We start from the raw sequence: 23353 nt of genomic DNA, 5'->3' as shown, positions 1-23353 counted from the left end.
AGAGTGGCAGGCAGCTGTTGGCAGGAAGAGGGGAAAAAGGGAAGGTGAAACAAATAAAACCAGGAGGCGGAGAAGTCTGCGGATGGCGCCGGGCACGGGCCTCACGAGCCCGCAAACGGCAGAACGGCGGCGCAGCGGCGAAAGGAACCGAGGAACGGCGGGGATTAAGTCAGGTGGCGGAAAAAGAAGGCCCGCAGCACTTTAACTTCCTCCAACCAGCAGGACATCCACCTGGCTGTTGCTGTGGTAACCGCAGGGCAAGTGGGAGGCTTCTCTTAATTGCTCTGCTTTTAACCCCCCCCCCCCCTCCCTCCACCACCACCACCATCACCCAGCTGCTGGTACCACCACACTCACGCGTGAAGTTAACACGCTGCCGTGTCACGCTCGCGTTGTTGGGATCCATCGCTTCCTCTCGTAAGGAATATTTGTCTGCGGAAAGTTTTGCGGCCTGTGCTGAAACAACAAAATGAGCCCTCTGAATCAGAGCAAAGAAATTAAATTAGTTTAAACGCAAATGGCCACTTGACCACTAGATAGTTTGGCCTTTTTTGCAGGCTGCTCAGGGGATTTAAATAAAGGTCAGAAATAAGCCAGAATCTTAACCAATACATGTTTTCAATTAATGTGCGTCAGGCCAGAACTTGCAGAAACTAAAACATGTTTTTCTGGCTAATTTTGAGCACAAACAACAACAGAACTTCATTTTTCATCCGAGTCATTCCAAAACCTCCTTTCTCAGCAGCTAAATTATAATTACTTACCAACAAACACCCCCCAACCCTCTGAGCAGCACAGCAACCTGCTGAAAATAGTCCACTATTTACATAGGTATTAATAGTATTCCCACTGCTCTCATACAGTTGAAGGGCATTTGTTTGAGTTATTATTAGTACGGTTCGGCTTTTTTCTGCGTAGACGCTTGTTAAATAAACCCAATCTGTGTGTTAACCGCTGTGACACAGTGTATGGTTAAACAAACACACGCTGCGCCACGGACTGCTTTATGAGCCACCGATGCTTTTGCACTTTTTTTGCATGTGAGTTTCAGCAGCAGAGCACTGAGACAACAGCACAAACACGCACGCACGCAGTCCTCGGCGACGTTTACCTCTTTGAACTCGTGGCTGCTCGTGTTTGCTTCCACTCCCTTTGCAACCTCGTGGAGTTTCTTTCTACTCCACAAAATGATCAGTACAATGGACAGACCAGTGTTTTTGCATATGCATTTTAAGATAATACCAAAAACAATGTAGCACTGTAGCAATGTATGTACTTGTACGAAGTTACAATCGCTACAACATTGGGTACACATTTAAAACGGTGGTTTGAGTCACAAGGTGAAGCATGACATAAGACATAAATAGAAACTAAAGCTCAGTTCCCCATACTCTAGATGCTGGTCTGCAGAAGTGGAGTATAAACTGTTCCTCAGCTAAAGTGTGCCTTTATTGATATTTCCTGGGCGCAGCTATTTTTTTCTTCATTACTCTACTTGAGCTGGATGATTGTATGCAAGTGTTTCTGTATGTGTGAGAGTGTGAGAGCGTGTTGGTGGTAGATCTGTAGCTCCCAGGCTAACAAAGTCTGGTGCACTGTGGGAAAACAGGAGGCTTTTGTCTTCTTTCATGGTTTACAGCACTCTTTCGCTGCCATATCGATCCTTCCCTCCGTCTCTCCCACACACTTGGCCCCTTCCCCATACCACTACAGTAATGTTTGTGTGAGTGTGTGGGAGAGATACGACTCTGTCTCTGCACCTCTAGCATGTTTGCTGCCATTTACCACACAGAAATAGTTTCCCACAGAACAAAGAACAACACAGTGGAGCGCGGGTCTAAACCACAAACTGAAATCTCCTCCATATTTAATCCCACATTCAGTTCTAATGACTGGACAGCTGCAGTTTACTGTATGCAGGCGGGTTTTGGCCTGATGGTGGCCATAAAGTCACCAGGCATCTGTTTAAATCCTTGGAGTCTGATGGCGTCACGGCGTCAAAAGAGTCATCTAGAAACAGAAAGATCTAAATTCTAACTATTTCTGTTGGTTAAACGACCAGATGGGAGGAAACATCACTAAAAATATGATCTCCAGAGGTTTAAGATGGATTTAAAACTACTTTCCTTACATTCATGACCCTGTATTGTAACGTGATCTTGTGTCCAATTTCTGGATTTGTTGCTTCATTCGGATTTTCTTTAAATTGAACCCAAACTGTACAACAAAGAAAAAGCCCTGTGAACTGTGCCGTCCAAGTTCCTCCTACTGTAACAAACCACTCTCTGCCACTATGATTATTACAGCCAGGAATGAAGACAACACACCAGCCTTACTAGTACATCACTGACATTTAAAACAATATTCACAGTAAGCGGTGGATTGTAACATTCCAAAACAAGCAGTCAAACAAATAATAACAAACTTCCAATCAATACTTGGCAGTGAGCTTTTATTGCTAATTACTAATCTACATAATTAGTTTCACTCACCTCATTTCTCACAGGTTTCATAAAATAGCTCCAGTTTTAAAAAGACATTCTTGTGGCCCTCACTGTGAGTAACTGCAATTCTGAGACTTATCTCAAACTAGCAAACTGAAAACACAAATTAAATTGAAACAGGAATCATAATTAGAAATAAAAACGAATACAGAAACAGATTAAGATGAGAAATGTTTGTAATATTAATGCTGATTCACATGAGTTAAACAGACTTTTACCGCGTGTTTTACACACACACACACACACACACACACACACACACACACACACACACACACACACGCGCGCCTGAGCTTCTCACACCCGATGTAGAAATTGACGTTTTTTCCCGCTTTCTCTAATCCGGATGTTTTGATAAGGAATCTCATTCCCCCACGCGAGCCCATGCTGAGGGAACCATCCAACAGATCTGACTCCACTTCATACCGCCCTGTCAATGCTATCTCCCATTGCTCATGGCAACCAGACAGGAAATAAAGCCTGGTCGATGGGGAGGGGGGGGGGTCGCGGCGTGGTCGCTGCCATGGGCCCAACGCCGGCCCCTCCAGGACCCTCTCCGTGAAGGGGTCTGAGAGATCCGAGCCGATCGATTCTTATCGACAAAGGCGGTAATTACATTTCATTAGGTTTCAGTGCTAATCCACACGGCCCTGCTGGGGATACAAAGTAAGAGACAAAGAGAACGAGAGAAGAGGAAGGGAAAGGGGAAGGAGAAAGACGGAAATTCTATAAAGCTTAATTGCTGGGTATTTTTTTTTAACCTAATTTATGGTGATACTCTAAAGAACAGTTCTACCATTAGGTTCCTATTGATTAGATATAAATATAATATACATGTTTAAGTTTAAAACATGATTGTCATTCTAACTGTTTAATACACCAATATTTTTTAACCAACTACACATTTTGACTTTGCTGATTCATGCATTGTGTCAAGTGCGTGCTAGGCCAAACAATGAGGCCTAGAAGCACAAAAAGACTTAGTGAGGCCCCACTGTGGCGAAATAAAGTGAAGTAGAAAAAAATGCTGAGTATCCAGCTGTAGTTGCTTGTCAGTTCTCACATTCCCTGTCCATGTTTACTGCGCTAACAAAGCAAAGACATATTTTCTGACTCATGACGCATACAGTGTAAGTCTGTTTTTTTTTTTTTTAGGAGACCACAACTTTGCACAAATGGGCTACAGAAATTCTGAAAATAAAGTGGAAAGACACAGACATCCCAATATTCTGGTATTCTTTATGGCTGCACATTTCCATATGGGGTCTACACTCATAAAACTCAGCTGGCACATGCTAACGCAACACTTGGCTGGGGACGATGACATGTGCTTGGTATGACTAACGGTGGACATCTCAGAGTCTACTCAACATGTTCTTAAGCTGATCTGGACAATAATCAAACTTGATTATCTATTTTTTTAATTATCTCCACTCCGTGTTCCGTGGTCATGATGTCTTCTGTGTGCGCACCATCTGCCTTGGCCCTCCCTGCTGGCTTTAAAATCCATTACACACTTACAGTAAAGGCTTCTCTGCCAATGGGGCTGTAGATGACAGTTTAACTCAACCGCACTTAACCCTTGGACTCAAAGATTCAGCCATAGTGAATTAAATACTCATTTGTCCTCTTTCTCGTCTCTTCCCGAACTCCCTCCTCCTCATCTTTTTCTTATCCTCTGCTCCCCACTTTTCCACAACCCCTGAGAAGCATGTCAAAATGTTAATTTCCCTTAAATTACTTGCCATTACAGCAGATATGGGCAGCAAGAAGAAAAAAGACTTAGTTCCCTGTAAAGGTGAAGCAGTGAAAGAGCTATAAGCCATTTCAGACTCCTTCCAGATAAAGTGTGTTTTCTCTACAACTTTCGTTTCTTTTCACTTGGCATCATTTTGCTCATTAGCAGGATGCTAGGTAATAAGTTCAAGAGATTTGCAAAGCCTTTAATTAACACGCCGTCCTAGCTACTAGTTGTGCAAATAAATGTGTTCATTAGGCCAACAATGAATTTGATGCTGCTTTGGAAAAATATTTTTCCACTGTTTGAAAAAAGAGAGAGCTGTTGCATGTTCAGAATTATATATTTGGATTTGGATCCCAATGAACTTTTTCCTATGCGTACGTATAGACTTAATTGTGTTGTTTTGCTGAGCAAATAAACTGTAGAAATACATACCAATCTTTCCACAGTTGGTAGCTCCATGTAGAAGGAAGTAATAAACACATGTCGTATAAGTCCGTAATTAATCATTTCTCTACATGTTGTGTGGCTGGTGCTGGCTGTCAGCTACACTATAACCTGGTTATTAAAGAGCATTGTTAGGGATTCCCATAAAAAACAAACTGTGTAAACCTTACAACAATATAGAATGATCAAAAAGCCAAAGAAAACCCTTTGAGAAGTCTGAAAGTTGAGTCATGGGCCTCTTGCTATAAACCTATGAAGAATTAGCAATACAAAATATAATATAATAAGTGTGCACACACAAAAAGTGCATTTATACAAAATGTAGTGAAAGTGTGACTAAGTGATAAAGGAGGAGAAATGAGACAAAGCCTAAAAGACGTTTTAGTGTTCCTCAGCATTCACCGCCTTTGAAAGAGACAAACTGGCAGAGATAAGAATTCTTCACCTTTGTAACTGAATGTGCGTCACTGCCAGACTCCGCTGTGTATCTAAATGTGCGTGCCGCCGGTGTGTGCGTCCCACCTGTCAGCTCGTCCAAGCTGCATTTAATGCGAGCCGTGATTCGTGCAGGTTCCCAGGTGGGAGGTACCTGTTGCAGCATTAGGTGAGAAGTGGGGCCTCGGTGCCGAGGGGAGGGTGGGGTGGGGTGGGGGGGTTTGACGGATCACGCGTGGGCGGTGGCTAGCGCGGCGAAAAGGGACTTGCCGTCCAATTACCTTCAAGAGAGACGAGTGTGGGAGGATAATTACAAGTATTCCTGTCAGAGGCGTCACGTTTCCATTGATGCACTGGAGTGAGACCAGCGGCGATGTAAGGGGGCGAGTGGGCGAGATAGAAAGACAGGAGCGACGCGAGAGGTTGGATTACAAAGAGCAATTAATTTAAGTCTGTTTGTGTCTTCATATTGTTTATAGCCTTTTACTGTATATACTAAGAGAACGCACAAATCTCAGAGGTGAGATTGTTACAAAGATAAAAAAAAAAACATTCACATCAGATTCTGCTATGAAACAGAAGGTGCTGCTCACATCTTTGCTGTGTACTGAGCATCACGGAGCTGCACAGGAAGCCGCTCATGAATCTGTGTATTAATGGAGTTCAACACTTTTTGCTTTTGTACGCGAGTGCTGGCACTCTTCTGTGTGGGTGCTGATGGTTTAGCATGGAAGGGCCCTGAAATAGCTGCACCAAGCTAACGGTGTCACTCTCCCACACAGCCGAGGCACTAGACTCCATCAGTGTTACTACTTGTCATGATTAGACTAACATATGCCATTATACGACAGACAGGCTTTTATATCCATCCTCTAAAAAGGCTCCATACACTATAACATATACAGCACCAGTAATATATTGCAACAACCTCAGACCAAACGCTGAAGCTATTTGACAGATTTTCCATAAGATCCTATTAAGCAAGCCATTTGTATGTCCACAGTCCTAGGACAGACCTCTGCCACCTGCTCGTACGGAGACTTATTTTCTGTCGCGCAGACAGGGAACAGACAAGGACACACGCTGGGTGGTTTGGGCGCTAGTTGTGCAGTGTGTGTGTCACTTTTTGCCATGGACAAAGGCAGAGCTTTCATTGCAGCTACTTTTTCCATGTCAGCTGTTCTGGTGTCTGGCCATAGGGTAAAACACAGCTCAAAGCAGCTGCAAACAGCAGCCTTGAAAGGATAAAGGTGCCCGTCTACTTTCTTTATGTCCTCGGCCTGGAGGAAAATCTGATGACGATGTCGCCACCAAAAATGTTTTCGCCGCCTGATTAACATAAAGCCACAAGTGAGATAAGTGGAAGGTGAGACAAGCAACGGGAGAGACAGGGGAAAACATACAGTGATTTCTGCTCTGATTGCACCTCACGGTTCATGCGTCACAAATGCATGTAGGTGCAGTTAATAAGTATTTACTGCAACAGGCAGGGAGCTCGTCCAAAGTCAGACAATGGGGGGGTAAAAAAACTCGATGGAGTTGAATGGCGACGGCAATAATAACAGCATGCAGTCACAATGGTGAGTTCAGGCTTCTAAACTGCTGCTGTCAGCAGTATCACAGACAGCCTGCTGCAGCCGTGTAGCACACACACAATTTAATAAGAGCGAGGCGCAGGCGCCGCTCAATACAGATTTATTCTGTCATGGCTAATGATAGGAAGAGCTGTGAATGGCACAACACCCCACCACACTGTGGACAGAGACGGACCAGCATCGATATAAACGCCACTGAATAGGCCGATTTCAGATAACATATAAAATCTCTCAATGCGCCATAAAAACATGCAATTTCTTAGACACCGCTTTTGCTTTTGTGCAAATTTCAAATACTGCCACATTATTTGTCATATGATGTGTATTCCATGGCTCTTTAAATAAGAGCTTGTCAAGGGCGGAGACCTGTCCACAATTTTAGATGAGAATTACACCTAAATGACTGAAAGTCCACTCTTGTCAGGATCCACTTACTAAATGTTTGAGCTCTCACCTGACTCTCACATTGAAAATGATAAATATGAAAGCTTTGAATGAATTGCTTCAAACTTGAAATTCTACATTTCTACGCTAAAAAAAACCATTTACAAAGAAAAGGCTTGAAGACAATTTATTTCACTTTCATTTTACTGTCACTTAGTCTACACGAGCAAATGGAGATGACACGACTGACAGGATTAACGAGTCTAAAGGGATTAATCAGGGCAATTACAAACTATGGGTGTGGAGAAGTGTGCGAGTGCGAGCAGACAGGAGGGCTCTTGAAACTTTGTGTGGAGATGGCGAGGCCCCATCTCAACAATCATCTACAATATTTTCTCAGCAAACCGACTCGACAGCGAGCCTACGGCTACATTTCGACTCTCAGACGCAGAAAGCCGAGAATGAAATTCCAGCAGCGGCCTTATCGATACGCAGCCATCTAATCAGCAGTCGGTTCAATTTATCCAATACACCACTGGCCAGTCACCGCAGCAAACAGCTTAGCGCTGAGCACTGAGCTGCAAAAATGGCCCACACCCATCACTTTGGAATGAGACCGGCCAGACACTGGCCAGAACAGACAGTAGGTGGAAGTATGTGTGTGAGTGAGAGGAAAAAAAAAAGAAAAAGTGAGAAGCAGGGAGAGTGATAGCACATTACTGAACTGTATGTGTTCAAATGTATCAGAAATCACTGCACGGATGGATATGACTCGCCTTGTATTCATTGACTCTGGGCAATATCACAGCTAAGTGGTGGAGCGGGGCGGTGGGTGATTGGAGGAGGAGGGGGGGCCGGTGTTTGGAGGTGGAGGGGTGGAGGATATCTAAGACGAATTAGAGAGACATGATGAATGACGCAATATTTTCATGCCAGAGGGAAACTATTGCACTTCAAATTAGAGGGGGTGACAAAGAGAGGGAAGGAGGCAGGAGGAGGAATGAAATAAATCCCCAGGAATAAAGGCTAATGAGAGGGGGAACGCGCGTTTGTGCTGGTGGGAGAAAGAGGGGCGACCTGAAGAAGAGGGTGATGCTTGGTTTGTCAACAAACCGTGTCATTATATTGGCCTTTACTGAAATCCCAGGCCTCACGCTGTCACTGGTGCACACCCACAGTATGAAAGGACGGAGGAGAGAGTTTTACTGCTGGTGGGGGCGACGAAAGGAAGCCTAGAGAAGAGGCTAATTATGAAGTTGTCAGTGTTCTACATGTATGAAATGACTAATTTAATGTCCTCATAACTCATTTCAGGCCACATCAATTGCTCCTGCACCCTCCTGGTAACTGGTCGCTGTAGTTGAGAACGGAGGGAACTTGGCCTTCTGGTCTAATTAGATTTGGTGAATCTCTGCACACACTTTTGTTCTACCTCCCCCACGATGGGAGCTGTGCTGTGTGATACAGTAGCCCAGCTGCTGGGCCAGCGGGCGGCCCATGCAGAGGTACAACCCCGCTGACTGACAGCCCACCTCTTCAGCGCTTCGCTTCAGCGCTTCTATTGCACACACGCCCCATACATGCAGCACGCTCGCTGTGGGTGAGCCGTGGAGTTGGAATTCACCTCCACACCGATATACAGTAAATGGTACCAGGTCAAAGCCAGCCATAGTCATGTACCTGTCATGAAAGGAATCGGGACAGGAATAAAATATGAAAGAAAGACAGGGCACATCAGAATGGGAGCAAAAGCCAGGCAGAGAACAACACTGAACGAACAAACTTCCAGCACCACTGCTAATGGTACTCAGCCGTGAGTAACATTCTGAATCCTTTCTATAAAGAAAGACAAGGTTTATTTAAGAACATACTGCAATTGTCTTGTTAAAATGGGCAAAAATTAACCAGAGTGAGGAGAAAAAGTGTCAAGAGCAGGTGAACACACTTTTGTCCAAAACTGCCTGTTATTCTTGTCAGCGTCTCGCCTCCCTGACTGACATCACAACCCAAAGCAGGGATGCAACTGATGTTTGACGTCTGCCTTCCCGTTCAGTTTAACCTGAGGAGAAGCTGAAGTGGGCCCAGGAGACAAACGCTTTAAGGTTTTTAAGCTTTCACTCCTCGTATCTTCACGTGACACCTTTAAACAACAGGAGCATCCATCGCGAGCGAAGGCCCGTTGCTCCACATGCCTAGACACACGTGGCACGGCCTGAACAGCCCAGTGGGCGAGCCGGGGGTTCTGTCGTCTCCCACGGCGATTCCGGCTTCGTATTTTCCTTCTGTATTAGGTGCAACAGACGGGTCAGCATCGCGCTCCCTCTGCGAGCGTCTGCTGTGCAGCATTGTGGGAAAAGGGAAGGTGGAGCGAGGGTTCCTGATGCGACACAGAGATGGGAACAAAATGTAAACATGCCAAACGCCCATTTCCCCCTGGGAAATCAGGCTCTGTGAAGACAAGGTGTCAGAACACATTCAAACACGGCGTATTGCTTGACTTGGCGTGCTCGCTTTAAGACAGAAAACATAACGACACGCAAGGAGAAAAAGGGAGCGAGCGAAGGAAAATAAATCTGAGGTATCGAGGGGGGAAATAGAGGAGAAAATCCCAAAGCATTTTGCAAGCCAAGCAGATGGAGGAGCAAACATGAGGGGGAGAAACTTTCAAGTTCAGTTTTAAAGCGAGCAGCTGCATATAGCAGGTACTTAGAGTCTGTGACAACACTGAGGTTTTCCTCCTCCACTAAATGCTGCTGTGCATCTCTGTGTTTGCCAGGACGCTGCAATTCACTCGCACATGCATATGCGCCATGTATACACCATATTCTAAGAGGAAGAAACCTACATTCTTTTACTGTATGTCACTCGTCACTGTCCCCACAGACCAACAGCAACACGCTAACAAGAACAGCGAAGCTAACATTAGATCGCTACTCGACATACAGTATCTACTCATCTCACTTTAAAAAGCACCAGCTCCAGTAAAACTGTATGAGACATTATGATGGTTATGAGGCCAGAGCGGAGCTTTATATGCCTGGTGAACAGTGGAGAGCGGCCCAAGCAGCAGTCTGTTACTCTCCTGTTGATTACTCCCCATCAGCTACCACCACTAAAAACTAACATGGCCGTTCATATGGTATTTTATAGCACTGTTGAAGGCTTGAGACCTTCAGACTGTGGGCAGCGTGGCAGAAATCACAAATCACGCCCGGTGCCGTTTAGGCCATTATTAACATACATACATACATAACACAGTGATGATGATGAATGCAACGAATCGCCACAGGAAAGGGAATTATCACTCCATAGTGCTGGGCGGCTGATTGGAGATGATTGAGGTGGAGGGACGGAAGGCGACGGAGGGGAGCTGGCGTGGCACGGGTAGGAAGGGGGGGGGGGCACGCCAGTGCCACAGCCCTGATTTCCTTTTAGCGGGGGGTCGCTGCTCCAGTAGCCTGGCACTGAGCCAAGCACACTGGATTTAGTTTGTTACCGAGGGAAGGCAAAGCAATCAATTCAAAGGCTGAAAGAGAAAGGGAGAGAGCGGAGAATTATTTTTGATAAGTCATCTGTGGAAAACATAATCACGGCTGTGCAGTGGGAGCTTGTGATAGGTGTTGAAAAAAAAACTTTTACCCCATCTTTTTCTGTTTTCCCTCTTTTAGTACACTGCGGTGTGTGTGTGAGTGAGTGAGTGAGTGAGAGCGAGAGAGAGAGAGAGAGAGAGAGAGAGAGAGAGAGAGAGAGAGAAATGTTCTGGACTCGTGTGGAAGCCAGAAAGGTATTCCTTCCTCAGCTAGCGACAGATGTGTCAAAGCATGAGTCGACATGAAGCTCTCGAGGGACTTCTTTAAGTGTCACTGGGAAGCTTTGCTGCGTGCACACACACATATAGAATATTTTTTGTCAGAAGTGCTGAATAATTGTGCTGTATTAAGCAGGCTGGGCCAATTAGGCCCGTTGGGACTGGGAACAGGCGCCGGCGCGTGTGCATGTGTGTGTGAGCGCGGACTATCCTTGATTCATAGGCAGACAGCAGGACTGAACGTCAGAATATTGTCAGACATCTGCCTGCGCGCTGTGTGCCTGCCTGCCTGCCTGCCACTGTAAAACATGCACACACACACATGGGCCGACACAGACGCACACACCACGGCAGCAGAGCGGGGAGAAGACAAAGGAATGGCAGGAGACCTGGAAAAAGTGACTGTTTAGCAGCCACACGCGGACACGTTGCCGAGCAGACGAGGTGGAGGAGGCCGTGACCCCGCGGGGATACAGTCGTGATATTTACGCCTGCACTCAGAACTTATATACTTTATCCACACGCATTAGGCTGCATTTAGCTCAAAGCAAATCCGAGTGTGTCAAGGTGAGGACTGAACCGACGAAAGATGACTTACGTGCGATTTTACAGCGCCGAGGCTGACAACGTGGGTCTGCCAGGGAATAAGGGCTTTTGATGGAGACAGGTGGCTTTGCTCTGGGCTCGCCCTCCAGCCACGACTTCCATTGTTAATAACTGCTTCTAACTGTTCGCGGCCTCCTGTCATCAGCTAAACGACTCTGTTTTCTGTTGTTTAACAAGAATTATACAATAATCACACGCAGGAGGAAACGAAAGAAGTGTAGCAGACAAATAGATGGAGCTCAAGAACAGAGAAAAGGGATGAAAAGACAACATATTAATGATTAATATAATGTACTGTATCAAGGCAGAGAAGAAGGATGACTAAAATTATTAGAGGATGAATAATCCTGCCTGTTGCACAGTCACATCATCGCCTCCTATGGGTTTTCCTCCAACACTCCAGAAGGTTCCACCTACACAACCCACACTGCCTCACACATCCACTAGGCCCCGTCTGTAAGTGCATATACACACACGCACGCACACACACTCTCTCCACACTTCTCAGGAACTTAGCAGATCCATTGAAAATAGTCCTCCGGGGGGAGGGCAGTCTGTTCTTTCACACATTAGCGCTCATTCTAAAGTACAGCTGTCTGCTCTGTCACAGAATGACAAGCTAATGTCTGCTATCTTTACGCCCCAATATTTACAGTCCATGGACACTCATTACATTATGCACAGAGCGTTTATTGCCTTAACTGACAAGTAAACACACAAAATTTAACAGCCTGCCATAATACAGTACATGCTCCCAAAGCACTGTTTCATCTGCCTCTGTTTTAATTCACTGTATTTAAAGTCCTCTGATTCCTGGGATGTGGATTGTACTTTGCAAGACGTGCTGGAGGTAGGAGGAATCAACAGGTGGCTGCAGCTAGACAGACGTGAATCATCCACTGAGTCAGTTTGACACGTCGTCGGCTCGGACAGATACACGTAAGAGTTAAACAAAACAGTATGACGCATGACGTGAGGTAGCGATGCTCCACAAAAGCAGGAGCGTGATTACACCCAGTAGCACCTGATTGGGCTTTTAGTGTGAAAGTAAAGCAACCACACTGTACGTCTATGAAGACTCAAAGCATCTTAAAGCTGTTGACTATATATGATGGACAATTACTTATTTTAATGTGATAATGTGCAACCACTGGTTAATCTATGCAGAATCCAAAATGCAGCAATAATTAGTTTGTATTTGACAAAAGCAGCTTCATCAAACCCGTCTGTCTCCTTCCATCAGCCTCTATTTCCTCCGTTCCATTTTCCCCCTCGGTTACACGGCCGCCTTATGTGATTGCTAATCTAACACCACCGTTACAGGAGCTGATGCCGCTCACCTGACACCACTAAGTCTCAGATGACACACTCGAGCTTGGGTACAATCAGACGGCGACAGGCCCGGGGGCCCTGCAGCTCCACTAATGTTTTTTAGCACTTTTAGAAGCCGCGGTCCCAGAGTGGATCATTAAACTGGAGAATACTGGTGGCAGACAAACCAAAGGCACAAGAGCTTGTTGGATCCCTCCCAAAACAGTGTTGGAGGAGACACGGAGACAACGAACGGGATAAAAAGAAAGTTCTCCCTTCGTCTAAACACCACTCATTAGCTGAAACAGGTATGCAGCCGAATGGAGTGATAGCAGCAGTAAGGCAAAAAATAAAGTAAAAAAATGTCGTGAAAATCAGGAAGAAAGAAGCAGGGCTGCTGACAATAAGGGAATGACAGCGCCACGCCGAACAGGCAGCAGCATCTAATCTACAGTTAGACATCCGCATCAAAAAGTGTCTCCATTTCAACAACTGTTCCGCTTCCTGTCAACTAGGTGGCAGGAAATTGCATGCACATTTGCCCAAGCAGGAAAAAACACACATCCACACTTTAACTGCATAGTCTGAACCGCACGCATGCACCCGCCCACGCGAGGAACACACACCTCATCAGGCTACAGCAAGCGAGCCATGATTAGTCTACCCAGGGCTCAGCGGGCCATGTGTGTGCGCCTATGCATTGTTTGTCTGACAAATAGAAAGTGAATGCAAAGAAATTGTAATTACATTTCCTGTGATAGCTATGAATAATGAAAAAGAAGGGAAGATAAAGCTACAGAGGCAGGGAGGCCTTGAGACAGGGATGAAGAGACCCAGCGTTACCTGAATGGCGATGACAAGCTGAAATTACCAGGCATTCAGAGCTGAACCAAGTCGAGAGCTGCCATGAGCTAGCAATTAGTCTCCGGCGCTCAGCGAGAGCGCTAGCATACTTTCAAACGAGACAAGCCCTTCTTCTTAGTCACTACGCCGAAAATTGCCTGTGACATGCGGAAGAAAAGTCGGCTACTGGTGTCATTTTCAGAATTAAATCTAATTAAGTTAATTTTGGCGGAGAACGGAGGCTTCAGGTACACCGCATGCGCTCACATTCTGATGCCAATTACGTCTGTGCATGCTGCAGGCTGCCGCTGGCCTCCTCCGCCTCCTTAGCCCTAAACACCAATGAGCTATGTTGCACTTAGACATAACAAGCTCACAGAAAATGGCTGTGACTTTCTGTCACTTTCTTCTCTCTGGTGACAGCTTTTTTTAATGAGGTAAAGGGTCAGTCTCCAGCCCTGACCTCTGCATGGCTGTACAGCACATCAATGATGTATATACAGGGATGCTGTGCAGTAGGGAGTCGGAGGCAAACCTGATGGAGAATGGTGTCTGGAGGGGGAGGGTTCTCTCCATGAGCTGATCTGCACTAGACGCTATTTTTTTGATCCCAAGCATCTTAAGCGCAATGTGTCGGATAGTCTGTTCTCACCGCCTTGCTGGTCCCATCTCATCTCCTCTCACAAGAGTTTCATATAGGCCTCAACATTAACACGGCTCGCAGTAATGACTGCTACAGTAGAGAGGAGAGGCAGAAATGGAGAAAAGGAGAGGAAAGGAGGAGGACGGAGGAAGGAGGAGATAAAAAGGAAAAGGGAAGGAAAGAGGGAAGGTGGAAGAAGATGAGCAAAAGGAAACAAAATGAGTTAAAAGGTATAGAATAGAAATGATCACTATTCAAACAGAAGAAGTAGAAGCATACGATTAGCAAAAATGAAACAAGAGCAAGTAATTACATCAAAGGGAGTGAGAAGAAGACAGATAAAAGAAAAGAAAATTTAAAAAAAAAAAAGAAAATCAGAAGGGAAGGAGAGAAGGAGAGGATGGAAGAGGGGAGCAGACGAGGAGACTGTTGGAGGACACTCGCTCAAATGTGGAGAAAGAACACTTTCATCTGTCGCTCCTTCCACATGTTCCCTCCCCTCCTCTTCAACATCACTTTTACTCTCTCCAAATGCACACACACACACACGCACGCACGCGCACACACACACACGCACACACACACGCACGCACACACACACACACACACTCACACACACATGCACGCACACACAGACACACACACACACACACACACTGTACTTTCTCTAAAATGTCAGTCAATCACGGGGAGCGCTCGGTGTTCTCTGTGTTCATCTTATCTCCCCTGACAGAGTCGACAGTTTGTGTTTGCTCAAACAGCAGATCAGGAGGCCGACATTAAGAGACTATTGACGTGCTCCAAGCACTTAAATAAACACATATCTGCATCTGGCGGCTGTCACATGGACTGTAGCAGGCCGAGGTGTGGGCGGCGGGCTGCCAGCCGTGCATTCACTTTAAGAGGTGGGTATTTACTGCTCATATTATGTGTTTAAAGAGTATTTAGATTTAAGGGCTAATGGGAGAATATAGGGAAGTCTGTCATGCCTGGTTTCAAAAGAAGCGCTTGTTCAGCACCATTAAAATGTAAGAATCCCTAGTTTTTATTTCACTCCCAACTGTATGAACCTCTTGTACCAGTGAAGCGCCTGTACATCAACATGCACCTCCTGTAGAGAATACAGTGAATTACCTATAGGACACGGCCATTATGTGCATTCATTCGTCCACTAAGATGATTATCGACTATGGAAACCAATATAATGTTTCTGCTGACAGCTGCAGCAGAGGTGGGGAGGGATTTCACGGGGGAAATCTGAAATTCATTTGCCCATTTGGTTTCCTTCACCAGGGCCCTGAACGTTTTAACGTCAAATAGGAAATGAATACAAAAACAGCAAGTCCAGGAGGGGAAGGCACACAAGCGCTGGATGTGTATCTCACACACACACACACACACACACACGCACACACACACACACACACACGCACGCACGCACGCACGCACGCACACGCACACACACGCACGCACGCACGCACGCACGCACGCACACACGCGCGCGATCGGGTAGAGGCGAGTTATCAAGCCACTGTGATCTCGCCATTGATCAGTATGCAGATCAAAGCGAGGAGCATGGCTGCAGAACTGCGCGGGCTAATTACCGGGTCCTGTAAAGGATTTTGGTCTTTAAGCTCGGCCTCTGGGCCTCACCCCCATAGCAGGGATCCTGTGATCAGGGCCAGGGAAGACCTGACAGGCATGGAGATGAAGCGGGCGATTATAAACACTCAGCTGGCATATGATCACCATGACTGATAGGTCTCGGCTCTGCCAGGCTTCAGTGCTTCCCTGCAGAGAAAGCATCTGCGGGCCTCAGACTGATGTTCTGTGGCATAGACCTCAAAAGCAAACAATCGCTTTCTTATTGATGTGTTTATGGTGCCTTTCAACTTGCTGATGCCATTACTACAGTCAGCATCAGCGCTTTCAATTAAGCTTGAATAATAGTTGACCTGGGGTCAGGGCCAACACAGTCGGGGCACGGTAATAAATGAGTAAATGGCCCCGTTTCATTTTCGTGCCTGCAGCCACGAACACTCAATAGTCAATAAAATACAGATGAAGGTTTTAATTTATGTTAATAATCAAACAGCGTGTTATCAACTAAACTATAATAAAGAGGATTGTTTAAATTAATTAACCCAGTACTGAGGAACTGGGCCCAGGACACCAGTGTGGACGTAAACCGGGTCTCCTAAATAACTGTGCGTACGAGAGGCTCCAAACAGAGTTGTGACCTCACAGTTTTGGATTTAGGCTGGGTCAAACTAAAGAGAATGCTGCCCTAGGCCCCTTGCCGGGCCTTGGGCTTCAGTGAACTGGGTCGAGTCAGGTCTGGACTGAAATTCCAGCGCTGGGCAGTTTCTACATTGGCTCAGTGGAGCTGTGGCGGGTTTCCGCTCTGACCTAGAGGCTAAAAGAATCCAGGCCACACTCCACACCGGAGGTCTTTTACTAGTCTGACCTTATCAAAGTGCATAAACCTAACCCAGAAAATGTTTCCCCAACAACCTGTCACACACAAGCACTTGCCACGAGTTATAGAGAGCCGGCCTGTGTGTGACTGAGTGCGCACCCGTCTGTGTGCATGCTGCCTGGCGGAGCACCGAGTGCACCCCTACCTCCGCTGTCAATCCAGCTCTGGCGCCGGAACAGCCGGGGCGCGTGGCCTCGGCGCTGACACACAAACACACGCGTAGCACTCTCCCACCCACGGCGCCGGAGCTGCTGGTGGACGTGGGCTTTGCTGATGTACTGGAGCTTTCTCCTATTTCAATTACTCTCTCTCTCTCTCTCTCTCTCTCCCCCACTCTTCACCACACTCTGTTTCTCAGCGACGCCAAACACACGCCTCACTCGCAGCAAAGGGTTTATTTTTCAACTTTTACCAAAATCCTCCCGCCGGCAGCAGTCGAGCGGCGTTTTCCCCTCCGTGGAGCGTCGCCGGCGCTCGAAGCGGTGGACGGGAGGTAATAAAACGGAACAAAATGGAAGCGCTCGCTCCGCCACGCCCCCTCTCGCCAACAGGAAGACGGAGAACGGAGAAGTGACGGAGGCTCTGAGAGCCGCTCATGCGTTTAATCACATCCTGCTATTAGAATACTGCAGCTATCTGATGCCATTTGTTGTATCAGTGGATAAGCATTAGCGCTCATTAGTCACATGCATTAGCTCCTGGATTGGGCCTGACAGGGGAGGCAGTGTGGGAATAATACAGCGAAATGGTGGACGTGGCGTAAGCGCGTGTGTACACAGAATGACAGATTGATGAATGTATTGACTGCAGGAATGAGTGACAGACAGATGACAGACTGCCGAATAATCTATTTTCTGCCTGGTTTTAGTGGCGCTCGTAGCAGCTTAGACGCAGTAGAAGACCTTCATGCCAACACACGATTCCTGCACCATTTGGGGATGACTGATTAAAAGTGATCACAGGCCGTCACCGCCACTTTATAGATCAAAATGATTTCTAAAAGCTGCTGCCAGAACAATTACTATTAAAGACAAACAGCAGCAGACTTTAATTACTCACATTTATATACATTTGTGTTTTACAAGTCTGACTTGTTCGCTCCATTCTAATTAGATCGCATTCCGCTTCGCTATTGGCAAATAGCAACAGTTCACTTCCCCATGGGCATCGTTAAAGTTTAATCAGATGTGAATTAATCGTTCGTGCTTGTGTGCAGATCAAAATGTCTTATTAGAATCAATCATTTGTGTTAAGATTGTTCCATAAATAGAAATAGAAATTGCGCTGATTAGTGGAGGAGCAAATATGTAATCAAAGAAACACAGCGTTACATCAGAAGTGGCTTACGTTATTGTTCGACACCCAATGCAGAGCAGCAGACGGATGACAGACAGGTCTCTGCCCCCGTGGACCGGACTATTGATGTTAATCAATAGCACGTCCCTATTAGAGAGAAGCACATGCCACCTCCACCTCTGGTCTGCTCCGTGTCTTGTCTAAATGAAAGCTTGGGTCAGGACCACAGCTGGGACACGCACACAGACACGCACAGATACACAGTTGTGAATAATGGATGAAAGAAGGGAAACAAGAAAGGACAGTTGACAGCAGGAGTTAAAAAAAAAGGATGTTAGTTAAAGGTGTCCGACGTGAGTCAGTGCCGAGTGGGAGTCACGGTGCTGCTGAACTGGCTCAAGTAATGAGGCTGGCATAGCAGGGAATACAGCTAATATGGAGACATCAAACTAGCGGAACACCCCAGGAACACGCTCCCTGAGATCCCTGTAGTTATGTGTGCCTCCCGCTGGCTTCGTACACACACACACACACACACAGACACTTTTTATATAAATGATACATACTGAACCAGGAAACCCTATGTGTTCAGCTCTTCAAGTTAAGCAGTCGAAAGTTTGTGGTTATCAGATTTTAAACTAAAAGAAATTTATGCAACATAATTAATATCAATAAATAAAATCACCTAACTTTAGGTCAAAAGATCAGCAACCAATAGCAAACATAAAAACTATGCATGCCAAGTGTCAAAACTGAACAAAAGTGTAACAAAACAATTTAAGAACAATTATGAGTATATCTGTGACTTATTGTGCAAATAAATTAATAATCCAAAATTTTCGTCTCTTTTATTGTGAAAACCTTCCGCTGATCTAAGTCCAGTCCAGACCAGTCACCACACAAGTACACATTTATATCACCTGCTTCTTCCCAGAGTGCTGTTGGCCTTCGCGACGGCCTTTATTGTGTCTACCTACAAAAGTTAAATAAGACAAAGTGAGCAGGAGGTTGGACATGTAACACATTTCTTTTTCCTTCTGTGAAGGACACACGGAAACACGCTCAGAATACAAAGTGAGTGAGGCAACGGCTCCTGTGGGAGGCCCTGTCAAGTCAACAATGGCACACCATTAAATGTCATTATTATATGAAACTAACTCAAGTCATCAGGGAGAGAAGGGGAGAGGGAGATTTAAATTCGCGTCCTTCATTAGGCAATGGAGCTGTCTGAATGCAGACGCGTTGTGTCAGCGCACGTCGACGGCAAAGCAGGCGCTGAATGTTCCCCGCGCGCCGCGACGCAGGTCCTCCAGCCCTGTCAGAGCTCACGCTCACACGCACAACATGCACACGCGCACACCCGCAAAAAAAGGCTGTACGCATTCAAGCATTCTCTAAACTAATAAACCTACCTATGGACTTAGCCCGTCTTATTCTGAAGTGTCATTAGAAGTGGCAGGCAGCTGTGGCAGCCTGTGAGGGGCTAAGAGGCTTGAGCTCCCACCGTCTGTAATCCCTGCAAACAAAGTACACGCCACGCCACCAAATAAATATATAAGTAAATAATACATGCAAACATGCCGGCGGACACGCACGCGCACACACAGTCTAACAGTAGGTGAAGCAAAGAGACGCAGGGAAACTTCAAAGCAACAGTGAAAATGTGAAGTCATGTATATGGCAATCCGCCTTAAAAAGTAATCTGACATGCTGACGGCTACAAGGACAAGAGCATGTGAGACGAGGCGCGCACACACGCACACTCACTCACACACACACACACACACACACACGCCAATGCTGATTTCACTTTTAGAGAGGCCGCATTCTGCACAGAACAGACACAGGCACAGACACATAGAGCCTGCTAAGTGCTAATAAAGGCCAGTGCTTATTAAAGGGACAATCTGACAGGCACCAGTGCTGTGCTGTGATTCAGACCCAGACAGACACACAGACACACACACACCGTAAAATTCCTGATGGCTGCAAGTTATTGGACAGGGGGTAATGCTGCCGGGCATGGTCTCCCTACAGTCACATTTCCACTTGGAGATGAAACAGCTAATTGGAGATGGGACCTTCTTGGCTCTGCAGACTCCAGTAATGGACTTGGGATAGAAGAATGCCCTCGCGCTGTGCTTTACATTTCTCATCCCCCACTTCCTTATCTGTATGCAAAAACATACTTATACCAACTGGCCCACCTTTTCATGCTAACGCACATAGCTTAATGAGGAAAGAGTCGAGTTCTGCTTCTCAAAAGGAAGCTATAGTTTGTTATTCTAATGGACGCTTGCCTAATGATGATAAACAATCTGTGGTCAGTGTAATAAAAAGTGTGGCTCATCTTTTTGATGCAGAGCAGCGTGACTAGAAAGAAGATTGCTATAATTTTCACCCGACTTTTTTGGTTTTAGTTCCAGCTGCCACCAAGCTCCTGAATCACTTCTGATATTCTTTCAAAACAATCACAGCTATTACATCCTATGTGAAAGTGTTTATCTCTCTCTCCTGTCCCTTCCTCGCTGGCGCTCCCGGTGTGAGTTCCTCTTTGAAACGCTTTCTAATTAGCACGTACAACACACAGCCAGGGTTAAATTAAATTACTGAGATACAAGAAGGTTGAGGTCAACAGCTCTGCAAAGACCGTCAGCACAGATAATTGGGAGATATAGTCTTTTTTTTCTCTTCCTCCCTTTGCTAAATATCCATGATCAAAATGACACCGGATGGCACACAGTGGGTTGGGAACCGTGGAGTTGTGCCGAGGCACAGACGCCTTATGAAAAATGAATATTTTTGGAGATACAGTAGAGGAAGACAAGTAATTAGGAGCAGAGAGAAAATCACTTTTATGTCTATTCTCACTGTCTTTACCCAAACGCTCCTGCACCTGGGAAACAACGCCTGGAAAAGTGACATCAGGGACAGTACAGCAATATTTTACAAAATATAAGATAAAGCAGCTCCTTGACAAAATAAGCTGTGTGAACGTCAAGGCTAATAATGTGACGTCTGAATGCTCCCTCCACTCCCATCAGTCCCTGAGATCATCCAGGAGGCGGTTCTGGCCACGTGGGGCCGGGCCAGGATCACAGGGCCCACTGCACAGACACGTGTTAACTGACCAGGTGTTAAACAGTCCATCCTCTCACCTTTCCTTGAAGACACAGTAGGAACAGTCATAGAATAGCACAGCACTTGATGCATCTTTCTGCCTCTTAGTTGTTGTCCTAGTGACAAAAACCTCAAAACCTCATTATAAGGAACTAAATCTGACCCTTTAGATCACAGCCCATCACCAAAATATGATTATGGATCAAAGAAATTCAACAATGGCGTTCAAATCCCACAGTTTGAGTCATACAAAAGGGAACATCAAAGCAGATGTAAATGACTACTCTGAATAGAGTGATGATAATGAAGTTAGCAGGACTATAAGGCAACATAATTTGCTCATAATTTGGCACAAAGGAGGAACCGGGTTGTTTATTAGAAATTCATTGAACAAACAATAGATTTCGAAATCTAGAACATAAAGTGTTGATATGAAAATATATCACACATTGCTAAAAAAAAAGATGCCAGAGGTAAAAAATTCCCCATAATGCAACCGTGATTTATGGCTATTCTACACGGTCAGACTTGAAGGCAGAGGTAAAAGCCAGCTGTAATAAAAGAGGAGGCAGACGTGATGGCGTTTAAAAACGGGAATAAAGGAGCGTCGTCTTCAACCATCCAACGCCGCGTTCAAATAGGCCACAAATCCCATTTAACCCAACTTAAGGTCTTTAGGCTCTCCTTTATTGGCTGCCAGGTAGGGGGTATTTTCACATCTACTCCCTTTTTCCTGTGAACAATTTGTCACGAGGTGTAAAGCAGCCCTTACTTAGACTGGGAGGGCTTTTTCATAGTCTCTCTGCTTGTTCCAACAACGTGGGGAAAGAAAGTGGAAGCAAGCATGAGAGAGAAAAAGGAGGCTCGTGCTGCTAATCATCCAGTTACTGTATAATCCAATATGTGAAAATATTGGGGAAATATTAGGAAATATTGAAACTTGAAGTAGATGAGATTTTTAAAGCAATCTCTTCTTCATGAAACGCAGTCACTGTGCATTTCCTCTGTACAGTTTGTAAATGAGCAGCGTTGAACATCACATCTGAACCAAACCAAAGGCTGAAATACAGTAAATAAGACGGACAACAAAATATGTATGAAACGTGGGGGAGCGTGCGAGGAGGTGGGGGGGGTGCACTCTGGGAAAATGAGAGAGCAATATGTCAGCATGGTAACACCTTTAAAAGTCACCGAAATGCCAGGTCACCCTGCTTGATGAGGAGAATCAAACCACACGGCCACTGTGTGAGAGTCGCACGCTGAGTTTACAACATCACACAAGCACACGCGCGGGGCGGCCGCTGACCGGCGCCGCCGTCGTCCAGCGCTCCGTGATTGCTTCCTTGCACCGCTACGCCGTCCCCCTCCCCTCTTTGATGATTACCCCTGTAATAACGCCTGTGAAGGTGGAGGGAGCGCGTGTGTGCACGTTGCTTGGCACCGAGGCAGGTACAGTACAGCAGGTGGAAGGACGATGAGAGCGCGGTGCGTTAAGGATCTGTTTCAGCTTCGTTAACATTTCACACAGACGGGTGCGATGCACAAATCGATGACGACGCCCTGCTCCGGAAGCAGCCTCCCACGGCATCATCTGACGCCTGCTGGCGCGGCCCGCTGAGCCTTGCTTTTCCACACAGTAAACAATGTCTCCTCCCACCGCACTTTCCAAATGTAACTGTTTGACTTGGCTCTGACACTAACTTGGATCGAGGCGAGTTCCCACTACTCTCGCCCTCTCTCTCTCTCTCTCTCTCTCTCTCTCTCTCTCTCTCGCCCCCCACTCCCATCGTATCTCCGCGATCGCTGAACCTTGAAAAATCTCAAAAGTAGAAAATTCTCGGCAGCTGAAATACGGGACGTCTGCTGCGATACAATCTGGGAGCTCACCCACCGACTACCAGAATCAGACAGATATTGTGTTTTAGCAACGTGCTGCGCTTTCGAAAGTAATAACACGCGAAACCTCGGCCAAAAAAGAAAAATGCATCCATGTGCAGTTGTGGGGACGATCCCTCCTGTAAAATTAGCTACTCAGGCACGGAGGCTGGAGTGTGCAGCGAGGTGGCACCGTGAAGGCTGCACCCGCTCTGGAAGGAACAATCTGTAATATTCAATATTAAATAAACAGGATGCTAATTACA

The 23353-nt window shown here is 46.0% G+C and overlaps 1 long non-coding RNA gene across 3 annotated transcripts in view; it reads right to left on the bottom strand.

Annotated features, from left to right (window-relative positions):
* Window positions 1–23353, bottom strand: part of LOC114861547 (uncharacterized) — a 147182-nt gene that overhangs the window by 53016 nt on the left and 70813 nt on the right. The window contains exon 5 of one of the 3 annotated variants that reach the window (XR_008695513.1): window positions 19050–19608. The exons of the other annotated variants lie outside the window; for them this stretch is intronic. This is a non-coding gene — a long non-coding RNA (uncharacterized LOC114861547). Of the gene's footprint in view, window positions 1–19049; window positions 19609–23353 lie in introns of those variants that run through there. 3 annotated transcript variants of the gene reach the window in all.

Source organism: Betta splendens, chromosome 9 (assembly GCF_900634795.4).
Source record: "Betta splendens chromosome 9, fBetSpl5.4, whole genome shotgun sequence".
Taxonomy (NCBI): domain Eukaryota; kingdom Metazoa; phylum Chordata; class Actinopteri; order Anabantiformes; family Osphronemidae; genus Betta; species Betta splendens.
Note: the sequence above shows the minus strand (reverse complement) of the source record. Positions and strands in the feature narration are given on the sequence as shown.